General features: G+C 37.8%; 1 non-coding gene across 1 annotated transcript; it reads right to left on the bottom strand.

Moving 5' to 3' along the window:
* Positions 1-21,254: 21,254 nt before the first annotated feature.
* LOC123572088 (small nucleolar RNA U13) lies at positions 21,255-21,359 on the bottom strand. The gene has a single exon (XR_006696424.1). It is a non-coding gene; the product is annotated as a small nucleolar RNA U13 (small nucleolar RNA).
* Positions 21,360-23,795: the final 2,436 nt, after the last annotated feature.

Raw genomic sequence — 23,795 nt, 5'->3', positions numbered from 1 at the left:
TGCAACCATGACTGGCTAATTTTGTATTTTTAGTACAGATGGGGTTTCTCCATGTTGCTCAGGCTGGTCTTGAACTCCCAACCTCAGGTGATCCACCCATCTTGGCCTCCCAATCCATGTTGGTCGGGCTGGTCTTGAACTCCTGACCTCAGCCACCAATCCTCGCCTCCCAAAGTGCTGGGATTACAGGCATGAGCCACCCCACCCAGCATCAATACACTATTTTAACTGGAAAGACATATTGGAACATCTCATTAAATCAAGTGAGGATTTAGTGACTCTTGATTTGGACATACACAAAGGATGCCTTGTTTTGTCCCTTCAAAATTTTTGAAGAATTGAAGGAAAAATCAGATAAAAATTAGTGGATATTTATTGCACTGTAGATCAAAAAGTATCTGAGACAAAGCTCAATCAATTTAGAAGTTTATTTTGCCAAGGTTAAGGACAATGCCTGGGAGAAAAAACACAGACTCACAGAAACAGTCTGTGGTCTGTGTGTTACAAGGAAGTGTGAGGTCCTCAGTTCCTAGTCTTCTTGGAGGAAAGAATTTGGCCAAGAGACCAGTTAGTAAAGAAAGCAAAAGATTTATTAATGGGAGAGAAATAATACACTCCAAGAGTGTTGTGGGAGGTCAGGGACCCCGAATGGAGGGACAGGCTGAAGCCAGGGCAGAAGAACATAAATTGTGAAGATTTCATGGATGTTTATCACTTCCCCAATCAATACTCTTATAATTTCCTATGCCTGTCTTTAATCTCTTAATCCCATCACCTTTGTAAGCTGAGGACGAATGTCACCTCAGGACCCTGTGATGATTGCGTTAATTGCACAAATTGTTTGTAGAGCATGTGTGTTTGAACAATATGAAATCTGGGCACCGTAAGAACAGGATAACAGAGATTTTCAGGGAACAAGGGTGATAATCTTAAAGTCTGGCTGCCTGTGGGCCGGGAATAAGAGAGCCATATTTCTCTTATTACCGAAAATGGGTAAGAGAAATATCGCTGAATTCTTTCCCCAGTAAGGAATATTAATAACTAACAGCCCTGGGAAAAGAATGCATTCCTGGGGCAGGGGGGCCTCTAAAATGGCCGCTCTGGGGGTGTCTGCCTTATGCAGTTGCAGATAAGGGATGAAACACGCCCTGGCCTCCTGCAGCACCCTCAGGCTTGCTAAGATTAGGAAATTCCAGCCTGGTGAATTCTAGTCAGACCGGATCTCTGCTCTTGAACCCTGTTAAGGTGTTTATCAATGACAATGCATGCACAGCAGGACATGGAAGTTCATTGGTGATTCTAGTTTTCCCCTGACCTTGTGATCTCGCCCTGACCTTCTGCCTTGTGATCTTTTGTTGTCCTTGAAGCATGTGATCTCTGTGACCCACACCCTATTTGTACGCCCCTTCCCCTCTGAAAATTGCTAATAAAAACTTGCTGGTTTTGCGCCTCAGGGGGCATCACAAAACCTGCCAACATGTGATGTCTCCCCTGGACACCCAGCTTAAAATTTCTCTCTTTTGTACTCTTTCCCTTTATTTCTCAGACCGGCCAACACTTAGGGAAATAGAAAAGAACCTACATTGAATTATCGGGGGTGGGTTCCCCTGATATCTTGGAGGAAAGAATTTGGCCAAGAGACCAATTAGTAAAGTAAGCAAAATATTTATTAATGGGAGAGAAATAATACACTCTAAGAAAGAAGTGGGCTAAGCTGGCTGGGAGCAGCTCTGAAAGTTCTGCCTTGTGGTTTGTGTTATGCTGGACTATTTCTTTAAGTTCCAGCTTTTGTCTTAAGTCTCCACCTTTGGCCCCATATAGTTCCCTCCCAGGCTTGTGGGATTCTCCCTTACTGTCAATTGATGTTCATGTGCAGGCCTGGGATCAATACAACTCCTACCTAATGGTGGTGTTGCTCATTACTGCCACCCCAAGAAGGTCATATAGTGATTAAATCTGTACTTACTGTACCTGTGTACCTCTTAGGACTTTCCCCCTTGCCCTTCTTCCCTTCTTACCAACATGTAGCTAGCTATGTTCTCACAGCTTAACCACAGAAAGAGTGATTACAGGGCATCTTAAGGGGGGTCCTGGGGAGTTACTTTCTGCACAGAATCTCCCCTCCTCTCTGCTTATATTTAGCATGCATGTTTTGGGTGGTCTCTGGGGCATGAGATTTTGCAGAGCTTTTCCCCCCTGGGGATTCCTCTCCTGCTCATGTCTAATTATCTGCCTACACTAACATGTGCCTTCCTTCAAAGATGATTTTGAGTGCTTCAAATTTAAAGGGGAAAAGCAGGCTGGAGGGGAAAGAGGGAGTGTATGGTCACATTACTGAATCTACATATTGCAAGGAAACAGGAGCAGGTAGGAGAGTAGTCAATTATGTATTTGTCTCCTCAGTAACTGGCACTGCATATAAGATAAGGTGAACATAGAGTAGCTACCCGTGGAGGTATTTGGCCTTTTATCTGGAGCTCTCTGCTTAGGAACAAAAGGAAAGGTAGCTTCTTGCATGTCTCAGCTTTCAGCTTATTTTTTTTTTCTTTTGGCATCATGAATTGGGGTCCCAAGTTTTAATTTTCCTTTCACAGCATCATTGTTTTTTCAATTTTTTGTACATTTGAAAATTTTTGTAATAAAAATTAGAAACTGTTTTACAATGAATGAAACATGAAACAATAATGATCAAGATGAGCAAAGAAATGGATAGAAGTTTTCTGATACTGAGAAGCAAATTATAACAAAAACAAAAATTACCAAACAAAGTAATTCATTAAAAGGAAAAGATAACTTTCACATGGCAATAAAGACAAGCTGTTGGGTGGCTTGATACTCCAATTAATGAGTCAAGTGAATCATATAACAAGTCAAAAAATTTGAAGATATTCTGTAGATTTGACTTGGAATGCTAATGGCAATGAAGAGAATATAAAACCAATCATTTGCCACGAGAACAAGGGTATTTTTTACAAACTTATTTTAAAAAAAATGCTAACAAACTTGTTACTCATTAATTCAAAAAGTATTCAAGATAAGTCACTACACAAAGAAACCTGAAGAAATACTGTTTACATATGAAAGAAAATAAAGCTTTTCCCTAATTGGACAATAATCCTAACATTTTGCATGACATTATTAATAAAGAGTTATAAAGCTGAAAGGAATTTATCTGTGTTGCAGATGAGTGATGACTACCTGGGCTGATAAGGCAGGGGTAAGAGAATTTACCAAGACAGTCATAGGTAGAGAAAGGCAGATTCACTAGAGAAAGTAGTAAAATACGTTGCAATGAGGCAAAGGACAGCCAGCAAGAGAGGAGCTGATTGCAAGGAAACAAAGCCTTGCTGGAGATTTTATATGAGGATAGCTCTTGGGCTGATTGATAATACTAAAGTAGTGGGGAGCTTAACTTACATTCTTCTGTTAGTCTAGGTGTTTGATAAATTGAGGCATTTGACGATAGGCAGGAGATTTCTGAATTATGTATGTTATTTGCACAGGATGGCTCTATGTTCTGGGCCATAAAAAAAGGCAGACCTATAGCTTACCTGCTTTATCTCTTTGCTTTTCCCTGGTCCCCCCACCCTGACTCCTTTTCCCTAATTAGGATGACACAATCTAAACTATTAATACTTTTTTTTTTTTTAATTTGAGAAGAAAACTATGTCTTTCTTCTTCTTTTTTTTTTTGAGACAGAGTCTTGCTCTGTCACCCAGGCTGGAGTGCAGTGGCGTGATCTTGGCTCACTGTAACCTCTGCCTCCCAGGTTCAAGCAATTTTCCTGCCTCATCCCCCTGATTAGCTGGGACTACAGGCGCATGCCACCACGCTCGACTATTTTTTTTGTAGTTTTAGTAGAGATGGGATTTCACCATGTTGCCCAGGATGGTCTCGAACTCCTGAGCTCAGGCAATCCTCCCACCTCGGCCTCCCAAAGTGCTAGGATTACAGGCATGAGCCACCACACCTGGCCTACATCTTTGTTCTTTACAGAAAATAACATCACAAAATTTTTTTAAAAATCGATCAAATTATAGCATATAAAGTGTTACAGTATGTCAGGCTATGTGACATTTTTGAATTTTGTTATAGCTGTAGTATTTGGCCGCATTCTTAAATTTGTAATTTATTGTGATTTCTTTTCTCATTCTAATAAACATTCATTTTCACTCCTAACTTTGTATTTTTGTACTCTTAAAGGGCTCAATCATATTTTATAGGTTTCAGACCCCACCAAACCTGCTGCCCCCTGGCAGTGAGGAAGAGAGAAAGAGCCTGGTGTGGAGTTAGTGGAAGAGAGGATGGCATTAACTGGCACCCAAAGTATAGGTTCAAGTTATGGGGTGAAGTAAAAGAGCTTGCAGATAGGTGGCTGGTAGCACTAAACTAAATTCTGGCTCAGTCAGGTTATATCTGTAAAGAGACAGGAGGTTGAGCAGTGGACTGGATGGTTTCCAAAAGTTCTTAGTAACAATACAATAATAATTTTTGTCACTACTGAGCACTTATTACATGTCATGCATTGTGTCAGAGGTCAGCAAACTATATAGCCCATGGACCAAGTCTATCCTCTTCTGTTTTTGTAAATCAAATTTTACTGGAACACATCTGTAACTATTCTTTTAGGTATTATCTATGACCACCTTTGTGCTATGAAGGCAGAATTAAGTAATTGTGACAAAGACTATGTGACTTGTATAGTCTAAAATATTTACTATTTGGCTCTTATAGAAAACATTTGCTGGCCCCTGCACTCTGTGGTCATTGTTTCTGGGGAAGGTTGCATTTTCCAAATATGTCCATATAGTGTCTCCCAACCCATATTCTCTTGTAAAAATGTGAACTTGTTCCACGTCATCAAGAGGTGAAGTCAGCTTCTGTCTGGGTGGGTCCTGTGACTGCTTTAACCAATAACATAGAAGTAAAGTTGGACCATTCTTTAGCTCACCAGCAGCTTCTGCTTCCTGCCTATAGGAAGCCAGCTGCCAGTTAAGAAATACAAGTATCTGAGACCACCATGCTGTGAAAAGCCCAAATCCCACAGAAAGGCCCTGGCATGAGGTGCCATGTAGAGAAACACCACAAGGGTCATGGAGGAGCCCCACAGGAGTAAAGAAAATATCTTGGAAGCGGATCCAAGCACACACAGCCCCAGTTGACACCCTGCGGATCCCACACAGATTGTCTAAACAAACCCAACCTAAGTTCATGACTCACAGAATCATTAGATGTAATAAAATGTTTTTATCCATTGAGTTGGGGTTCATTTGTCAAACAGCAATAGCTAATTGGAACAATCTTATATGATTCTCATAACTGGCCCAGTACAGATGAATTGTTAGTCTCATTTTATGTGTGAAATAGCCAAAAGTTGGAGAACTCGAATTATATGCCCCATGTCACACAGCTGGTAAATGACAAAGCCAGAGTTCAAAGTTTGTCAGGCTCTGAAGCCCTGGTACTTTAGGCGCCTTCCTGTATTGACATTCTGTGTGCTGAAAGCTGACAAAGCTGGGAGATGACTGGTCAAGCAGGAGGCCCCTGAGAAGGTCATATTCCCAGACATACTGAGAATTGGGCTCAAATTGAAGTTTGAGCATTCAACTTCTACAGAGTTGAGCAGTTAGTAATATGCCAAACATTCATTCCTTGGCAATTATCACAACCATGTTTCTTTTCCATCCACAATATGTTTTTATTTGCCTCCAAGGCACAGTTGTCTTTTAAAATGCTTTCTTTTAAAATCAGCTTTATTGAGATATAAAACACATAGCATAGAACCCACCCATCCTAAGTGCACAGTTGAGTTATTTCTAGTAAATTTACACAGTTGTACAATCATCACCACAATCCACTTTAGAACATTTCTATCACCCAAAAAGGTCCCTCATACCCACTTGTGGTCAATTCCTATTCCCACAGCTAACCCCCAGCAACCACTGATCTGCTTTCTGTCTCTACAGGTTTGCCTTTTCTGAAAAGGCTGTATCAATGGAAGCATACAATGTGTGGTTTGCTGTGTCTGGTTTCTTTCATTTATAATTTATCAGCAATTTGTTTCTTTCAATTGCTGAAGAGTAGTCTATTGTATGCATATCTTATGCTTGTTTTTACAATCACCAGTTGGTGGACATATGGATTGGTTCCAGTCTGGGACTGCACCAATGGCAGCATTTAAACAGTGTTTGATTGCTTAAAAAGACTGACAGGACCCAAAGTGACGATGCTTACAAAGGAGACAAGAATATAGCAATGTTATTCAAGTAAGAACCTCAGGCACTTCCTATCACATCCCCCACAGTCAAGAAGGTTGACCAAGATTTGTGAAGAGTTAGGGGAATCCAAATTGATTATTTAGGGCCCAGGGAATCTCCATCCTTCAATGACTTGTTCTCTAGACTCTCAAATCTAATCTTGAGTTTTCTTGGATGCAACTCTCATTTTAGATGGCTACTGCTTATGAATAATACAATTTAGAACATTGGCTTTACTTGACAATTCAGTTTAATTATTGATTTTTTTAAAAAGGGATATTCTCAAACCCTCAGAATCATGGATGGCACTACAAATAGATTAGTTCATGATTATGATAGTGTTGCTAAAATGGTAACACAGTGATGTCCTTGAATGAAATATGCAGATAAATACACTTTTACTTGATTATGCAAATGATCCTTTTTAACAACAAAATGGAAGCAGACAAATCTTTAAAGTATCTGAAAAAAAAGTAGCTGGATTTTCTCAGGATAAACCAATAGTTTACCTTCTGATCTTGAGTAATTATGTCTGTCTCATCCAGTAGCTTCTATTCTCCTGAAAGGCAGGAATTGTCTCATTTTTATTTGAATTTCCTTTATGACTAGTACAGTGCCTGGCACACAATCAGCACTCAGAAATATTTTTGCTGACTTAAAGTGTCATCACAAGTTGCTTTTTACATATGCCAGTTCCTTTACTCCTTGGGAGGATTTTGCAAAGCGTTACAACTCTAGTTTTCACAGAGAAAGGAACTAACCCTAAGGGAGGGTAAGTGATTTGCCCAAGATAGTACCACTAGTAAAAGGCAAAGTTAGGATTTAGTCCTGGCCTGATTTCTATAGCGTCCTTTATAGACAGGAAAATAGAACACAAAATAATCTAAAACAAGATGTTGCTTTGCCAGCTTGCTGTTGTGGATTTCATGCTTTTCTCTCCTTTTTACACCATTGATTTATCATATTATGCTCTTCAATTACATGTGGCAGTTTCCTCCCACAATGGCTCTGCAGCCTGTGCTGTAATTGCTCCTCACGGAACCTGAGCCCACATACCTACAATTTCCCCATCAACTCAGCAGCCCCTACTGCCTCCAAAGGACCATGGCTAATATAGCCCACAGATGTATATGCACCTGTGATTACTGCCATTTTCCACTCAGTTATCATTAAGAAGCACTACTCTAGAGTGCCTTTTAAATATTGTGTATTGGCAACACTCTGATGCGGGTAGGTGGCTAAGAACCATTATCCTCCAAGTTATTATTGGAAAGTGGTACCCTTAAGGTGGGAGCTGACATGTTCGCTCACATGATTGAGGGAGGATGCAAAGTTCTTCTAGAATTAAGGTCCATTCCCTGTTGTTAAGGTGAGGGCACAAGGCTCCTTCCTAAGTAATTAATTAAGCTTCCACTTAAGGGGGAAGGGCGGGAAACTTCAGTTAAAAAACTACTAGAGTTTGTGCTGTACAAGAAAAAAGTGGTTGAGAAATAAGGGATTCCCCCAATTTCTTAGGTATATAAATCCCTAAAATACATTTCAAAATAAACTCAAGCAGGTCATGGAACCCGAGAACTAAAAAGACTTTGAACATATGAGGAAATTGCAGTCTACGCAGGGAGCAGGGCTTGGCCAAGTCACTCAGCAAGTGAGTAGCCAAGAATGAGATTTTAAGACCTCCCAACATGGGCCTTCTTCACCATTGTTCAACTGAAGGTTGAGGTGGGACAGTGATGCTACTTTTGCCTTCCATCTCTGGGAGCTTCTTTCAGAAGCAGTAACAGAAACACCAGGTTTCTGGGACAGTGGCTCCTGCCATTGGAAGAACATTATTTCTAGGACACCCAAATCCAGAGCTTAGTCTAGAAACTCTGGTCAAGAAAGCCAAATATTGCTGAAGAGATTTAAAATGAAAAGCATAAAAGTGCTAGTACATGTGCCTCAGATAAACCCCCCTCTCCACCTCAGGACTGAGAGAAGCTGGTCAAAACGCTGATTCTAGAGACCCGAGACACTTCTGGGAGAGATTAAGGGATTAAGTGCAAGGATTTTCCCAACGAACCTGAAGCCCAGGGTAACTAATCATTGTCACAAAAGAAGGGACTCCCTTTCCTCAGGGTTAACTAAAAGTAAGGAGCTGCAGGAAAGACTGAACAGGGGTCCAGAAGGGCTGCCTTGAGGCAGGGACATCATGGAGAGCCACAGTCTGAGGAACTTGACTGGCATCCAGCAAAGACAAGGCTTAGCTGAGGCAACCACCGCCTAAAAACACCAATGAAACAGCAGTCACAACTGAACATATTGGGCACTTATCATGGGCCCAACACTTTTTAAAGTGTTCTTTGTACATGACCTTATTTGATCCCCATAGCAGCCTCTGTAATTCTAATAAGAATTAGAGAATGTGGTAGGGCCACTTTCAAAAGTTCTGGGAAAGGATTACTATAAAGGAGAACCCTCCCATTAGTAACATTTTAAAAGAGACCAGTACTATTTTGAGATCTCACCACTTCTTTGTGTATGTATAAATAATAATTTTTTTTATATACATGTTAGTTTGAACCAAGGGAAACCTTCCATTTTGTATCTCAAAAATGATCAAATAGCAAAAATTGTATATGGCTCAAATATACATAAAATGTATATTCTTTGTTGGAGGCAAGTGAAAAAGTAGCAGGCAAATACAACAGTGTGGATATGTGCTATGTAAGGAGTAAATACTGTGTATGCTGAAGAAAAAAAGACATGAAAGAGAGTTCTAACCAAGTTTTCAGTGAGGTGAGCAGTCAGGAGAGAACTCTAGAGGAGGTCTCTTTTTTTCCTCTTAGAGGAGAAAATGACATCTATGTTAAGACCTGAATGGATGACAGTAAAGGAAATTAATCACTAGGAGCCAGATTTAATAAGTCAGCAATGCTCTGCATCATGATGAAGTAGTTGGTACAGCACTTGCACTGCTACTGTAAACAAGTAAAAACTGGGCAAAATATATGAGGAAAAAAACCATTTGCAGACATCGGATAACAGGCATCACAAGATCATAATTACCGGGAATAGGAACACAAAGTGAATCCTTTAATTTATTAAAATCAACACATTTTGAAAGATTGAAATAATAAAGAATATGTTCTCTGATTTTACAGAATTAAATTAGAAATTAAAAAGAGAAAGAGATCTAAAAATAAACAACAGTTGTAAGTAACTCAGGTTAAAAAAGAAATCACAAGGGGAATTTAAAAATATTTTGAACTGAATGAAAATAAATATAAATGTGTGGGACACAATTAAAATAGTACCTAGAAGATGTATAACTTCAAGTGATTATATCAGAAAGTAATGAAGAGTCAAATCAATGATTTAAACTTACATGTTAATCTGCTACAAAAAGGTGAGACAATAGAATTTCGAGTGGAAAGAATAAAATAGTAGAGATAAGAGCAGAAATCAGCCAAATAGAAAATGTACAAATAGCAGAGAAAATAAATGAAACCAAAAGCTGATTTTTAAAAAAAGAACAATAAAACTAATAACTTCTATCTAAACACACCAAGAAAACAAAGAAGACACAAATTATTTATATCAAGAACAAAAAAGGGAACATGATTACAAATTTTACAGTCACTAAAAGAATAATAAGGTCTATTATAAATAACTTTATGCCAATAAATTTAACTTCTGATAGGAAATGGAAGAATCCTTTGAAAACACACATAACCAAAACTGACAAGAGAAAATAGAAATTCCAAATAGTCTATCTAAAAATAATTTTATTTCTAACTAAAAATGTTTCAGAAAGAAAAATCCCAGCCAAGATGACATCTATCATGATTAATTTCAAACATCTAAGGAAGAAATCTTAATAATTATACACAATCTCTTTCATGAAATAGGGAAAGTGATGGTACATGAGCTGTCACTAGATAGGCATTCAGACAAAACATCAGCAGCACCACGATGACCCTGCTTTCCTAACAGAGCCTTGTGGCGTCTGCAATTCCACTTCTGGGCACTTATCCAAGAGAAATTAAAGCATATGTCCATAAAAATGCTTGTATACAAATCTTTGCAGAATCATTATTTATGCTAGATTAAAAACTGGTAACAATCTAAATATGCATTAGCAGGAGAAGGTATAAATAATTTTAATACATATATATGGTAAAATACTACTCAGAAACAAAAAAGAATATATTACAGATATATGCAAAAGCATGGATTAATCTCAAAAGCATTACACTGAGTAAAAGTAGCCAGACACAGAAGATTGTGTGTGTGTGTGTGTGTGTGTGTATATATATAAATATATATGTGTGTGCATGTGTGTGTGTATAAATATACATATATATATATATCAGAAAGTATAGATTTTTCTCCTGCTAAATCCATGCTCCGTATGCACCATCATTACTCCAGTACCTTGAAGAACTACAGGAATCTGGAAAGGACCTAAAATACCCTATGTTCAAATAACAATAAGCTCAACACCTTTTAAATGAAAATGTTTGCACCCACTGGTGGTAACTTGAAGCCATAGGAGAAAGATAACATTTATTTCTGAAGTGTCAGTTTTGATCAAACCTGCTTTAGTTAGTAAGATTATATATATATACACAAACGCAGAGACATACACACAAGACCAAAATATGTATAAGAAACAAACACTGATGTACTATGGAATATAAAAATTATAAAGTTTTAAAGATAAAGCATGAGGCTGGGTTGTGGTGACTCACACCTGTAGTCTCAGTGCTTTGGGAGGCCACAAAGAGAGGATCGCTTAAGCCCAGGAGTTTGTGATTAGCCTGGGCAACATAGTGAGCACTGTTTCTACAAATATTTTTTAAAAAATTAGCCGTGCATGGTGGAGTGTGCCTGTAGTCCTAGGTATTCCGAAGGCTGAGGTGGGAGGATCACTTGAGCCCAGAAGTTGTGGGCTGCAGTGAGCTATGATTGCACCACTGCACTCTAGCCTGGGCAGCAATGAAACACTGACTCAAATAAATAAATAACTACATAATGAAAGATAAAGTATGAGATTTTGAAGACATTTTATGTTTTCAGCAGGCTAATTTAACCTAAATTTCTAGGTTTCCTTCACCTCCTGCCCTCCACTTCACGTCTTCTTCCCACCCCTGTGAGAGGTAGGAAGAGGTAGGAATGATCTCTATTCATTCTCCTTGGTCATTCAGGGACTTAGATGGGTATGTTTGACAAAGACTGATAAAAGGCATATGCTAACAGGTACCAAGAACTAGGAGATGGTGTCAGATGCTCTTTGGCTTTCCTCAGCATCACCTAACCTGAAGAACCTGGAGGACTCTTGCTTGGGACCCTTCCCAGAAGAAGAAGTTGTCAATCTTGTGGTTTGACCATTCCATTACCACCCTTTCTACTTATTCTATCCATCTTCCATGACCCTGATTGCACCAGGCCACAAACAGTCCTTAGTGCATTGTATACTCAAGAACCTAGACCCAGAGGCTACAGAGAGGGCACACAAACATGTGGACAAGGAATTTCCAAGTTTTTGCGAATACCACTACTAGCTGACTCACTACCTGAATCACCAGGAGAGAATGAACGATGGAAGGGGCATTGATAGTCTCCCATGCTTCTGTGCGACCCAGAGAATATCAGAGCTTCTCAGAGCAGTTACTGGAACATTGGCTCTTCTTTATTTATGGACTTTAGGATCTATATACTTCTTTGTTTTTAATATCACATGTTGTTTCTATCAGAAGATTTTGTTGTAATGAGTCAGTGCTTCTCACTGGAACTAATACTGGTCACAGGGCACGTTTTAAAATTTAATGGGATCATTTGATTTGTTACTGGTATTAGTGGACAAGAGCCAGGAATGACAGACATTTTGCATTGCAAAGGACAGCTCCAAACAACGAAGAATTGTCTTACATTCCATGTAAAAGTTAAATGTCCTTTTTTATACTAGTCTGACCCTAGCAATTAACTCTATTTTATATATATATATATATATATATATATAAATAGAGTTTAATATATATATATACACACACACTCACACTGCTAATGGCATTTGAATTCCATTGTAACACACCTGTGCTGATCTGCATTTGTGCTTATGGCATGCAATATAATTCTGTGAAGAAGTGCAAGCATTTCACTCCTTGCTCATATACTCGAGTGTGATGTGCTCCAGCAATTGCATTACTAAAATGTTGTTATTTTGTTACAAATTACTTCCCTTTATTTCTTCATGTATTAAGTTCAGGGCATTATATTGCAGTTTGTGAAATGATATGTTTATAGATTACATTATCTATGATTTTTATATCCAGATACTAAATGGAATACCACAAAATGTTTGTTGTTGTTGCTTTTGTTGTGTGCATGTTTGTTTGTGTGCTTTGTTTTGTTTTTTTAGAAAAAACAGCATTCGATCTAAAAGTCAAGAAAACGACGGATATAGGTGATAAATATTGACAGCTTAAACAAAGACTTGAGGGGTGGAAAAGAAAGTCACTGTGGTTATAGAATTAACAGAATTTACAAAGTGATTTGATTCAGTGGATTATAATTAAGCTCTGTTTCAACTTTCCCTTCTGTAGGCTAAATAAACCCAGAGCCATCAACCAACTTGGCCTGCTTTACAAACCTTTTGTCATCGTGGCTGCTGGCTTCAGAAGCACTTCCTTGGGTCTCTAAGTTGTGTTCAGTTATGGCTTTCCAAACAGAGCTTAAACATATTAAGCGAGAAATCAAGTCTCCCAATTCCCACATAATACACTATACACTGGCTCACAGATCTGACCATGTACGTGAATATGCACATGTAGCAGACATTATCAGTGGCCTGTCTATATTCTCCCATCTCTTGTATATGTTGAGTGGCTTGCAACTGCCAGCATCTGCATTTCTTTGATTAAGAGTCTTCTTTGGCCACGGAAGCCCATCATGAAGGAGGCTGGAAGTGCAGCCCATCCACATCCCCCAAATAACACTCAACCTGTAACTTCCTGGAGTAGGTATATAAATACTGGAGCTCTCTCATCGCTTATATGGGATAACTCTAAGGTGTGTGCCCAACACTGCTCTCCAGGGTTTCCTCTGCAGAATTAAACTCCAGTCATCCACAGTAATAGATGATTTGATAATCAACCCCATGTCAGCTGCCTTCCCTGTCTCATTTTCCCCTTCCTTCACCAGTGCTTCTGGCACCTCCCAAATAAACTGCTTTGCTCTTGTATCTTTGTTTCAAGGTGAGCTTCTGGTGTAATTCGAACTATGATAATTTGTCATTCATTGGACTAGAGTCCTCTCATTGTAGAGGTCTGTAGTTGAAGAGCTCAGGCCTAGGAGACAGACCTGGACCCTAGCTCCCATCTGTAACAACTCACCGTTTGAGTTTAGGCATGTTACTTCTCTCTGGGCTTTAGTTTTCTTACCTTTAAAATAAGAATTTGGTTACGTTAGCCTTTCCCAAAATGCACTCATTGGAAGAACACTTGGTTTTTGAAATGTTAATAGTTGTCATGGGGAAAACAGAAGAGAAGGAAGAACATTTCTGGTCTGTATCAGGATTATGCTGAAGTAAAAGTAGGAGTGCCTAGCTCAGTGCCTGGCGTACAGTAGTCTTGCAATAAATGGTGATTGATTCTGAATACTAATGAGTTAGCTCATGCTCCACACAGAATTGCCATAGACAGGGGTTCTTAACCTGAAGTCCATGAACTTCCTGAAATTATAATTAGAATTATGTACCCTGTGCTCCTGTGCCCTTTCCTGGGGCAAATTTCTCAGTTTAATTATCTTTTTAGGCTCCCTACAAAATTAGCTCTGTATTAAGCCATTTATTCTTATCAGTTGTTTTAAAACATAACAGCAAACCACTACTTCCATTTCAGTGATTGATCATCAATAAGCACTTACTAAACATCTTATCTCCCTTTTGGAGGAACAGTTTCTAGGTCTTTGTGCAGTGGTCAGTTGTAGAAGGACGTAGTTGAAGAGCTACATAAGAATTTCTGAGATATGAGTACAAATTGAATAAAATGATATTTAAATATAAGAATTCAGTTGACAAAGGAAAAAGAACTAATGGGTTAAAAAAACAAACAAACAAACAAAAAAACAAAAAAAAAAATCCTGTATGTCACAGGAAGAGGATCGGCATTTAGGTAGAAATTTAAAAAAAAGGTGAATCTGGCCAGTTTGATGGAGATATGCTGTGTGTTGGAATGGGGGTGAGATAGACACTAAATGGGTCAGGATGATCAGGCTGCTGTTAGAACACTTTCTCCATTCTTTTCCGTTAGAGCAACAGAACACAAGTCTTAGATTAAAATGTTTTGCCCCACCGTCAGTCCATCCATTGGATCAGTGTGTCCTGGTGTTTATTATTATTATTGTTTTAATGTTCACTACATCTGTCTTTGGTGCCTCAATAGCTTGCACAGTCCTTTCCTATGTGTAAGGCCTTAATAACATTTTTCAGGCTGTTTGGAGATCTGATGTTATCCCAAACCATGAACAGCAGAGCTGTCTTCATATGAATCAACCTCAAGGAGAATGGAACAAACCACTAGAGGTGTTTCCAGCTCCAATGTTTTTTTTCAGTGTTTTTCTCCATACAAAGCCTAATCTTTGGTTGTTATTGACAACTGTTATGACCACATTTGAGAGTGTGTGCAAGGAGCCGTGTGGAGGAAGTGTGGAGGCAGAAAGAAAAAGAGACAAATTGGCAGAAATAATTTTAAGTGACGCCTTTTCCCCCAATTACTTAAACTCACCTGGTTTTGTCTACATCAAGAGAGGCATAATTTTCTTATTTTTAAAAACAAATTATGCCTCAGTAGAAAACAAATGCATTATCATGGGTAGAAGGCAAAAACATTGTCAAAATAATTGCTATGGGAGATAGAATCCAGTTTCAGCAAACTCTTTTCAGTTTCTTATAGGCAGTAAGTTGTTTTTAACAAGAATAAACTAAACAATATCATTGGTACAATGACCTCTGCTACACTTTTTCAGTTAGAATTTCTAGCTCAGTCAGTCTTCACATTTTTGTGAGTTAATAACTGAGGATTTTAAGTACTGGTAGTTGTATGCTTAGTAACTATTAAAGAGAAAATACATAAAATGATGTTGTAGTTATTGTTGATACTGGTTGTGGGACCACAGCTGGGACTGTCACCCACAAAACCTATACATAGCCTCCCTCTATAGTCTTTACTTTCTCATGTCAAGGTAGTTTGGTTTCAAGAGCAAGTATCTCAAGAAAACCTTACGTCACCTCTATCATCTTTTATGACCCACACTAAGGTCACTCAGACTCAGGTGTCCTTGGCTCAAGTCACAGAACTCACTCCTGCTCCCATAACAAACCAACCCAGACTTATTTGCTTCAGGTCAACATTATATTAGAAGAAAAATATCTGGGATTAGAGATAGCATTGTGGCCATTTAAAAAAGTACAATCTTGCACAAATAGAAAAAATGATATCACCATTTTTGTAACATTCTTAAGTGAATATATGAGCTTATTACACCTGGTAATGAGATCAGTGTCTCAGTATCACCTCCCCTCATCGGGCTTCTCTGCTGTAGAGCAAATGCAGGTAATACACACTCCAAAAGGGTCAAGGCAAAGAGGCACTGCTTGCCACCCTTACTATGCCATTTCCACACACGGAAGATTGTCCTTCTTGGTCTCTACTGAGCATACCTTCCAGCACATTCCATATTCTGCCCTTTCTAGCCTTCTTTTAATCATTCTGCTACATGAGATTTATCCCGCATTCAGACAACAAGGTTGAATGAAAATACGTACCTCGTCACAAAACAAAGCATCTCACAAATCAACTCTGGCTACATTTTTTGGCAGAAATAATAACAATGACATATGCAGCTACCAATTTTCAGTACTTAAATGCCAGACACTGGGCTAAGTGCTTAACAGACATTAGCTAAAGTAACCATCAATAGGATAAGAAGACAGGTCCTAGCATTATCATATTAAAAAAAACCAAACAAACAAATCAAAAGGCTCCATGAAGTTTATTATAAATTTGTCCCAGCTAGAACGTCATGGACTGGAACTTACAGAAACCTTGCTTTTAATCATTATGTTGTTATGCTCCTATACAGGCTAAGATTGTCTATATAATGTGACACTGATGGACTTGCATGATCTGGACCGTATTTTTCAGGTTTAACAGTTTTTCTCCAGCCCTATGCAATCTATGCAATAATGACCTAGTGCATCTTACTATATCCCCTTCCTCCAGAGACACATAGTCACTTTCACTCTTTTGTACATGTGCTTAAGGTATCTTTCTATTTTCCAGTTGGCAAAATAAAAATTCCCTGCGAAATGCCATTTCCTTTAGGAATCCTATACTGACTTCCTCAGACAGTTAAATGTCTCTCCTCTCAATCTCTATGTCACAGAATACATTCCTCTATTAAAGCTTCTCTGAAATCATTGAATTTAATTATCTGGGTGTCTTTTCCACAAGGTACTATACTACACGAGGCCTGAGATGTACCATTTGTCTGCAAAGCTCAAAGATGAACACGGCACTTGTACCAAGTAGTCATACATTAACTATTTTTTAGAACTTTAGCTTCTTGCCATGATGAAGTGCACTAACCTTCTTGTACTAAATAATCATAAACCCGGATAAATACTATAACTGTTTTCTGATGTTGAACCAAAGGTAGTGGAAGACTGTGCTCTCTGAGAGCTGGGAAACCACAAGATAATCCCCACAATAACCGTGGCTTTCTGCCTGAAGGCACCTTTCAGACTGCAGGGCAGTGAAAAAAAAACCAAAACAGAGCACAGCTACATCACTGAGCTAAAAAAGATAGAGATCAGAATTTAAGACTACTGAAGCAGTCGGAGTTTCTGGAAACAGGATAAGAGGGAAAAGGAAGTTGAGTAGAGAAGGAGTTCCAGAAATCTGCATAGGGAGCCCTTTGAGTCTTTGGCTGAATATTAACCTGTATATATGCTAATTTCATATTTAGCCAAATTTAGACAAATTTCATAAAGCTATGCTAAAAGCATTTACCAGAGGGAAAAAAATACTGGGGAACTGTGAGCTAACCAAACCCCAGGGTTTGCACAGGGCTAGAAGATGATTGCATTCTGATCTGCCACAGTGGAGACATTTTGCTAAACATCCCAGATATGCAATAAAACGTAGAGAAAAGCAATACTTTAGGAATAGAATTAGCAGAACCCTAAGGTAGACATAATTCGACTCCTAAAAAGTTTATGAATAAATCTCAAAAGGAACATGTTAATCCTTGAGCAAATTCAATGCCGAGTGGAACAAAACACAAAATTCTATTATGAAAGTAGACAAAATTCTCCAAAAACATAATGTCTACAATATCATCTGTACAATCAAATTTACTATATATGTAAATGAACATAAATATGTGATCCACAACCAGAGAAAAGTCAGAAAAATAGAAACAAAGAAATGGGAAAAGTGATAAAATTAGTAAACAAGAATTTGAAAACAACTATTATAATTATATTCAAGATTTTAAAGGATAGCATAAGCATAGGGAGAGAATAGGGAATCTTAATGAAGGGAAATGTAGCATAATCAAATGGAAATTCTAGAATTGAGCGATGTAATATTTAAAAGGAAAAAATTATAAGACGAGTTTAATAGCAGATTAGACAGTCCATAAGAAAGGTTATCAAACTAAGATAGAAGAATAGAAATTATATAAATGGGGAGATGACACAAAAAATGCTGAGGGAAGTGAATAGCATCTCTGTGAGCTCTGGGACAATATAAAGGAGTCTAGTATGTGTGTAATTGGAATACCAGGAGGAGACACAAGAGAAGTTGAAGTGGTGAAAAATATTTACAGAAATAATGGTTGAAACCTTTTAAATAACATGAACAATATAAATCCATGGCTACAAGAAATTCAGTGTACTTCAAGCAAGATAGACACAAAGCTAGACCATAGTATATTAGAATCCAATTGATGTAAACCAGTAATATGTAAAATTAACAATAATACGCAAAATTAACAATAAAGAAAAAAATCTTAAAAACAGCCAGAGGGCAGAAGAAAAGACATATCAAAAACAAACACGAGAACAACTGATCATCAATTGTTCTCAATTATCAATTATCACTGATTTCTTATCAGAAACTACTCAAATCAGAGAAAATTAGAAGATCTGATGTGGTGGCAAGAAAACCTGTCAACTTAGAAATCATATCCAAAGAAAATGTTGTAAAAATGAAGGCAAAATAAAATAGTTTCAGACAGACGAAAGCAGAGAGACTTTGCAACTAGCACATCTTCCTTTGGGCTGAAACTCTCTTTAATGTTCTAGCCCAAAGGAAGATGGCATTCAATGGAAACTGAGATCTACAGTGGCAGACTGGATTAAGAAAATGTGGCACATATACACCATAGAATACTATGCAGCCATAAAAAAGGATGAGTTTGTGTCCTTTGTAGGGACATGGATGCAGCTGGAAACCATTATTCTTAGCAAACTATCACAAGAACAGAAAACCAAACACCGCATGTTCTCACTCATAGGTGGGAACTGAACAATGAGATCACTTGGACTTGGGAAGGGGAACATCACACACCGGGGCCTATCATGGGGAGGGGGGAGGGGGGAAGGATTGCACTGGGAGTTATACCTGATGTAAATGACGAGTTGATGGGTGCAGCACACCAACATGGCACAAGTATACATATGTAACAAACCTGCACGTTATGCACATGTATCCTAGAACTTAAAGTATAGTAATTTAAAAAAAAAAAAAAGAATAAAAAGAGCCAGAAATGGGGCCAGGCGCAGAGGCTCATACCTGTAATCCTAGCACTTTGGGAGGCTGAGGTGGGCAGATCACTTGAAGTTAGGAGTTCGAGACCAGCCTGGCCAACATGGTGAAACCCCATCTCTACTAAAAACACAAAAAATAGCTGAGTGTGGTGGCATGTGCCTGTAATCCCAGCTACCTGGGAGGCTGAGGCAGGAGAATTGCTAGAGCCCAGGAAGTGGAGGCTGGAGTGAGCTGAGATCACGCCACTGCACTCCAGCCTGGGCGACAGAGTGAGACTCTGTCTAAAAAAAAAAAAAAAAAAAAAAAAACAGAGACAGAGAGAGAGCCAGAAATGGTAAACACATGTATGTATTTGAATTTTTTCTCAACTCTTAAAGTTTTAAAAAGACAACTGACTACTGACTATTTAAAAAGGAAAAACAATGTGTTATAGGGTTCATAGCACATGAACAAGTAAAACACGTGATAACAATAGCACAAAAGACAGGGCTGAAATGGAGACAGAGTGTTAAAGAGTATTTACTTTATATGTGAAGTGATATATATTATTTGAAGGTTGACAGTGATAAGCTAAAGGTGTGTATTATGAACCCTAAAATTACCTCTGAGAAATAAAGCAGAGGGATGGCTAATAAACCAAAAGGGAAGATAAAATAAAAAAATAGAAAGTACTTAGTTGATTCAAAAACAGGCAGAAAATAGGGAGAAAATCATGAAGAACAGAGCCAAAAATTAGAAAGTGAATATCAAATTGGCACAGTAATACTCCACATAGTAATTATATTAAATATAAATAGACCAAAAAATCCCATCAGAAAATGATTTTAAGATTTGTTTAAAAAGGAAACACTAGCCATGCAGGGTGACTCATACCTGCCATCGCAGTACTTTGGGATGCTGAGGCAGAAGGATCACGTGAAACCAGGAGTTTGAGACCAGCCTAAGAAAGAAAGCAAGACCTTGACTCTACAAAAAAAAAAAAAAAAAGGAAATAGCTGACTATAAGCTGTTTATAAAAGACACATATTAAATACAAAAGACTTATGTTAAATATAAATACATAAAAAATATAAATATAAATATAAGTTAAAGTTAAAAGATAGAAAAAGACAAACAAGGAAATTTAATCATAAGAAAACCAGAGAGGTTCTGTTAATATAAAACAAAGTAGATACAGAACAAGGAGTATCACCAGAGATTAGGAGGGAAATTTCACAATGATTAATAAGTAACAATTCATCAGGAAATCATAAAACATGATCCTAAGTGTGCATGCACCTAAATACACAACTTCAAAATACATAAAACAAAAACTGAGAGAATTGAAAAAAGGAAAAAAATCCACAACTACAGTTGGCAATTTCAAAACTCCTCTCTCAGGAATGAATAGAACAAGAAGGCAAAATCTAATAAGGAGATAGTCTTGAGCAACACTATCAATCAGCTTGCCCAATGGACATTTATAGAAAACTTTACTCAACAACTGCAGTATACAAGTTTTTTTCAAGTACACATGAAACACTTATCAAGAGAAGCAATATGGTAAGCCAAAATCTGAGTGTTCATAAATTTTTAAATGTATACAGAATATAAACATCTATTATATATAGAATATAAAATAGATATATAACTATAATATCTATATAGAATATAGACATATAGTAGATTATATATATCATAGATTCCAGGGGTAATGTGCAGATTCGCTACATGGGAATATTGCATAATGCTGGGATTTGGGCTTCTAGTGAATCTGCTTCTAGTGAACCTATCACTGAAATAGTGAACATAGTATCCAGTAAATAGTTTTTCCAACTCTTGCTCCCTCACTCTGTCTCTCCTTTTGGAGTCCCCAGTTTCTACTGCTTCTATCTTTATTTCCATGAGAACCTATTCTTTAGTTCCCACTTGTAGGTAAGTGAGAATATGCAGTATTTGATTTTCTGTTTCTGCATTAATTCACTTAGGATTATTGTCTCCAGCTCCATCTATGTTGTTGCAAAGGATGTGATTTTATTCGTTTTTATGGCTGTGTAGTATTCTATGGTGTACATGTAGCACATTTTCTTTATCCAATATACCATTGATGGACACACAAGTTGATTCCATGCCTTTGTTATTGTGAGTAGTGCTGTAATAAACATATAAGTGCAAGTGCTTTTTTTTTTTTTCCTTTTCAGGTCAGATGGATAATGTGCTGATGTCATAACAAGATTCAGAGGGTGGCACATCTCACACATGTGCATGAACATCCAATCATCATGTTCATGAACTACAAAAGGATCTGGAGGTATCTTTTTGATAGAATAATTTATTTTCCTTTAGGTAGATACCCAGTAATGGGAATTGCTGGGTTGTATAGTAGATCGATCTATTTTTAATTCTTTGAGAAATCTTCATATTGTTTTCCATAGGGGTGGAACTAATTTACATTCCCACCAACAATGTATAAGTGTTCCTTTTTCTCTGCATCCTCACCAACATCTGTTATTTTTTGACTTTTTAGTAATAGCCATTCTAACTGGTGTGACATGGTATCTCCTTGTGGTTTTAATTTGCATTTATCTGATGATTAGTTATGTTGAATTTTTTTTCATATATTTATTAGCTGCTTGTATTTTTTTTTTTCAAGAAGTGTCTGTTCATGCCCTTTGCCCACTTTTAATGTTTATTTCTTGTTGACTTACTAAAATTTCTTATAGATTGTGGATATTAGACCTTCACTGGATGTATAGTTTGCAAATATTTTCTCCCTTATTGTAGGTTGCCTGTTTACTCTGTTGGTTGTTTCTTTTGCTGGGCAGAAGTTCTTTAGTTTAATTAAGTCCCATTTGTCTATTTTTGTTTTTGTTGCGTTTACTTTTAATGTCTTAGTCACAAATTCTTTGGCTAGGCCAATGTCCAGAAGAGTATTTCCTAGATTTTCTTCTAGCATTTTTATAGGTCGAGGTCTTACATTTAAGTCTTTAATCCATCTTGAGTTAATTTTTGTATATGGTGAGAAGTAGGGATACAGTTTTATTCTTCTAAATATGGCTAGCCAATTTTCCAAGAACCATTTATTGAATAGGGTGTTGATATAGCTTGATATTTGCCCTTGCCAAAATCTCACGTTGAAATGTAATCCTAGCTAGGCATGGTAGCTCATGTCTGTAATCTCAGCACTTTAGGAGGCCAAGTCAGGTGGATCATCTGAGGTCAGGAGTTTGAGATCAGCTTGGCAAACATACTGAAACTCTGCCTTTACTAAAAATACAAAAAATTAGCCAGGTGCAGTGGTGTGTGCCTGTAGTCCCAGCTACTCAGGAGGCTGAGGCAGGAGAATTGTTTGAACCTGGGAGGTGAAGGTTGCAGTGAGTCGAGATCCTGCCACTGCACTCCAGCCTGGGTGAAAGAGCGAGACTCCATCTCAAAACAAACAAAAGAAAGAAAAGTAATCCTCAGGATTGGAATTGGGGCCTGGTGAGAGGTGTTTGGGTCATGGGGGCGGATCCCTCATGGATTGCTGCTGTCCTTACTGTAGTGAGATCTCAAATGATCTGGTTGTTTAAAGTGTGTGGTACCTCTTCCCTTCTCTCTTGCTCCTACTCTTACCATATGAGATGCTTGCTCCCCCTTCACCTTCCACCGTGACTGTAAGCTTCCTGAGGCCACTCCAGAAGCTGAGCAGATGCTGACACCATGCTTCCTGTACAGCTTGCAGAGCTATAAGCCAATTAAACCTTGTTTCCTTATAAATTACCCAGACTCAGGTAGTTGTTTATGACAATGCAAGAACAGCCTAAGACAGATGTTCTTTCTCCATTGTTTATTTTTGCCAACTTTGTTGCAGATCAGTTGATTGTAGGTGTATGGCTTTGTTTCTGAGTTCTCTACTCTGTTCCATTGGTCTATGTGTCTGTTTTTGTACCAGTACCATGCTGTTTGGATTACTCTAGCCTCCTAATATAGTTTGAAGTCTGGTAATGTTATGCTTCTGGCTTTATTCTTTTTGCTTAGAATTGCTTTGGCTATTTGGGCTCTTTTTGGTTCCATACAAATTTTGGACCAGTTTTTCCTAGTTCTGTGAAAAACGACATTGGCAATTTGATAGAAATTGCTTTAAATCTGCAATTTACTTGGGAAGTATGGCGTTTTAATGACATTGATTCTTCAACTCCATAAGCATGGAATGTTTTTCCATTTATTTACGTTGTTTCTGATTTCTTTCAGCAATGTTTTGTAGTTTTCCTTGTAGAGATCTTTGACCTCCTTGGTTAAATGTATTCCTAGGTATTTTGTGTGTGTGTGTGTGTCTATTGTAAATGGGATTGATGTCTTAATTTGTTTCTTAGTTTAAATGTTATTGGTGTATAGAAATGCTACTTATTTTGCAGATTGATTTTGTATCTTAAAACTACTGAATTCATTTATCAGCTTTAGGATTCTTTTGGAGAAAATTAGAGCTTTCTAGGTATAGGATCTTGTCATCAGCAAACAGAAGATTTGTCTTCCTCTTTTCATATTTTGGTGCCTTTTATTTCTCTCTCTTGTCTAATTGCTCTGGCTAGGACTTCTAGTACTATATAGGAGTGGTGAGAGTGGATAACCTTATCTTGTCGTAATTCTTAGGGGGAGTGTTTTTAACTTTTGCCTGTTCAGTATGATGTTGGCTGTGAGTCTGTCATATATGGCTCTTATTATTTTGAGGTATGTTCCTTCAATGCCTAGTTTGTTGAGG

Source organism: Macaca fascicularis, chromosome 2, assembly GCF_037993035.2.
Source record: "Macaca fascicularis isolate 582-1 chromosome 2, T2T-MFA8v1.1".
NCBI classification, from domain to species: domain Eukaryota; kingdom Metazoa; phylum Chordata; class Mammalia; order Primates; family Cercopithecidae; genus Macaca; species Macaca fascicularis.
Note: the sequence above shows the minus strand (reverse complement) of the source record. Positions and strands in the feature narration are given on the sequence as shown.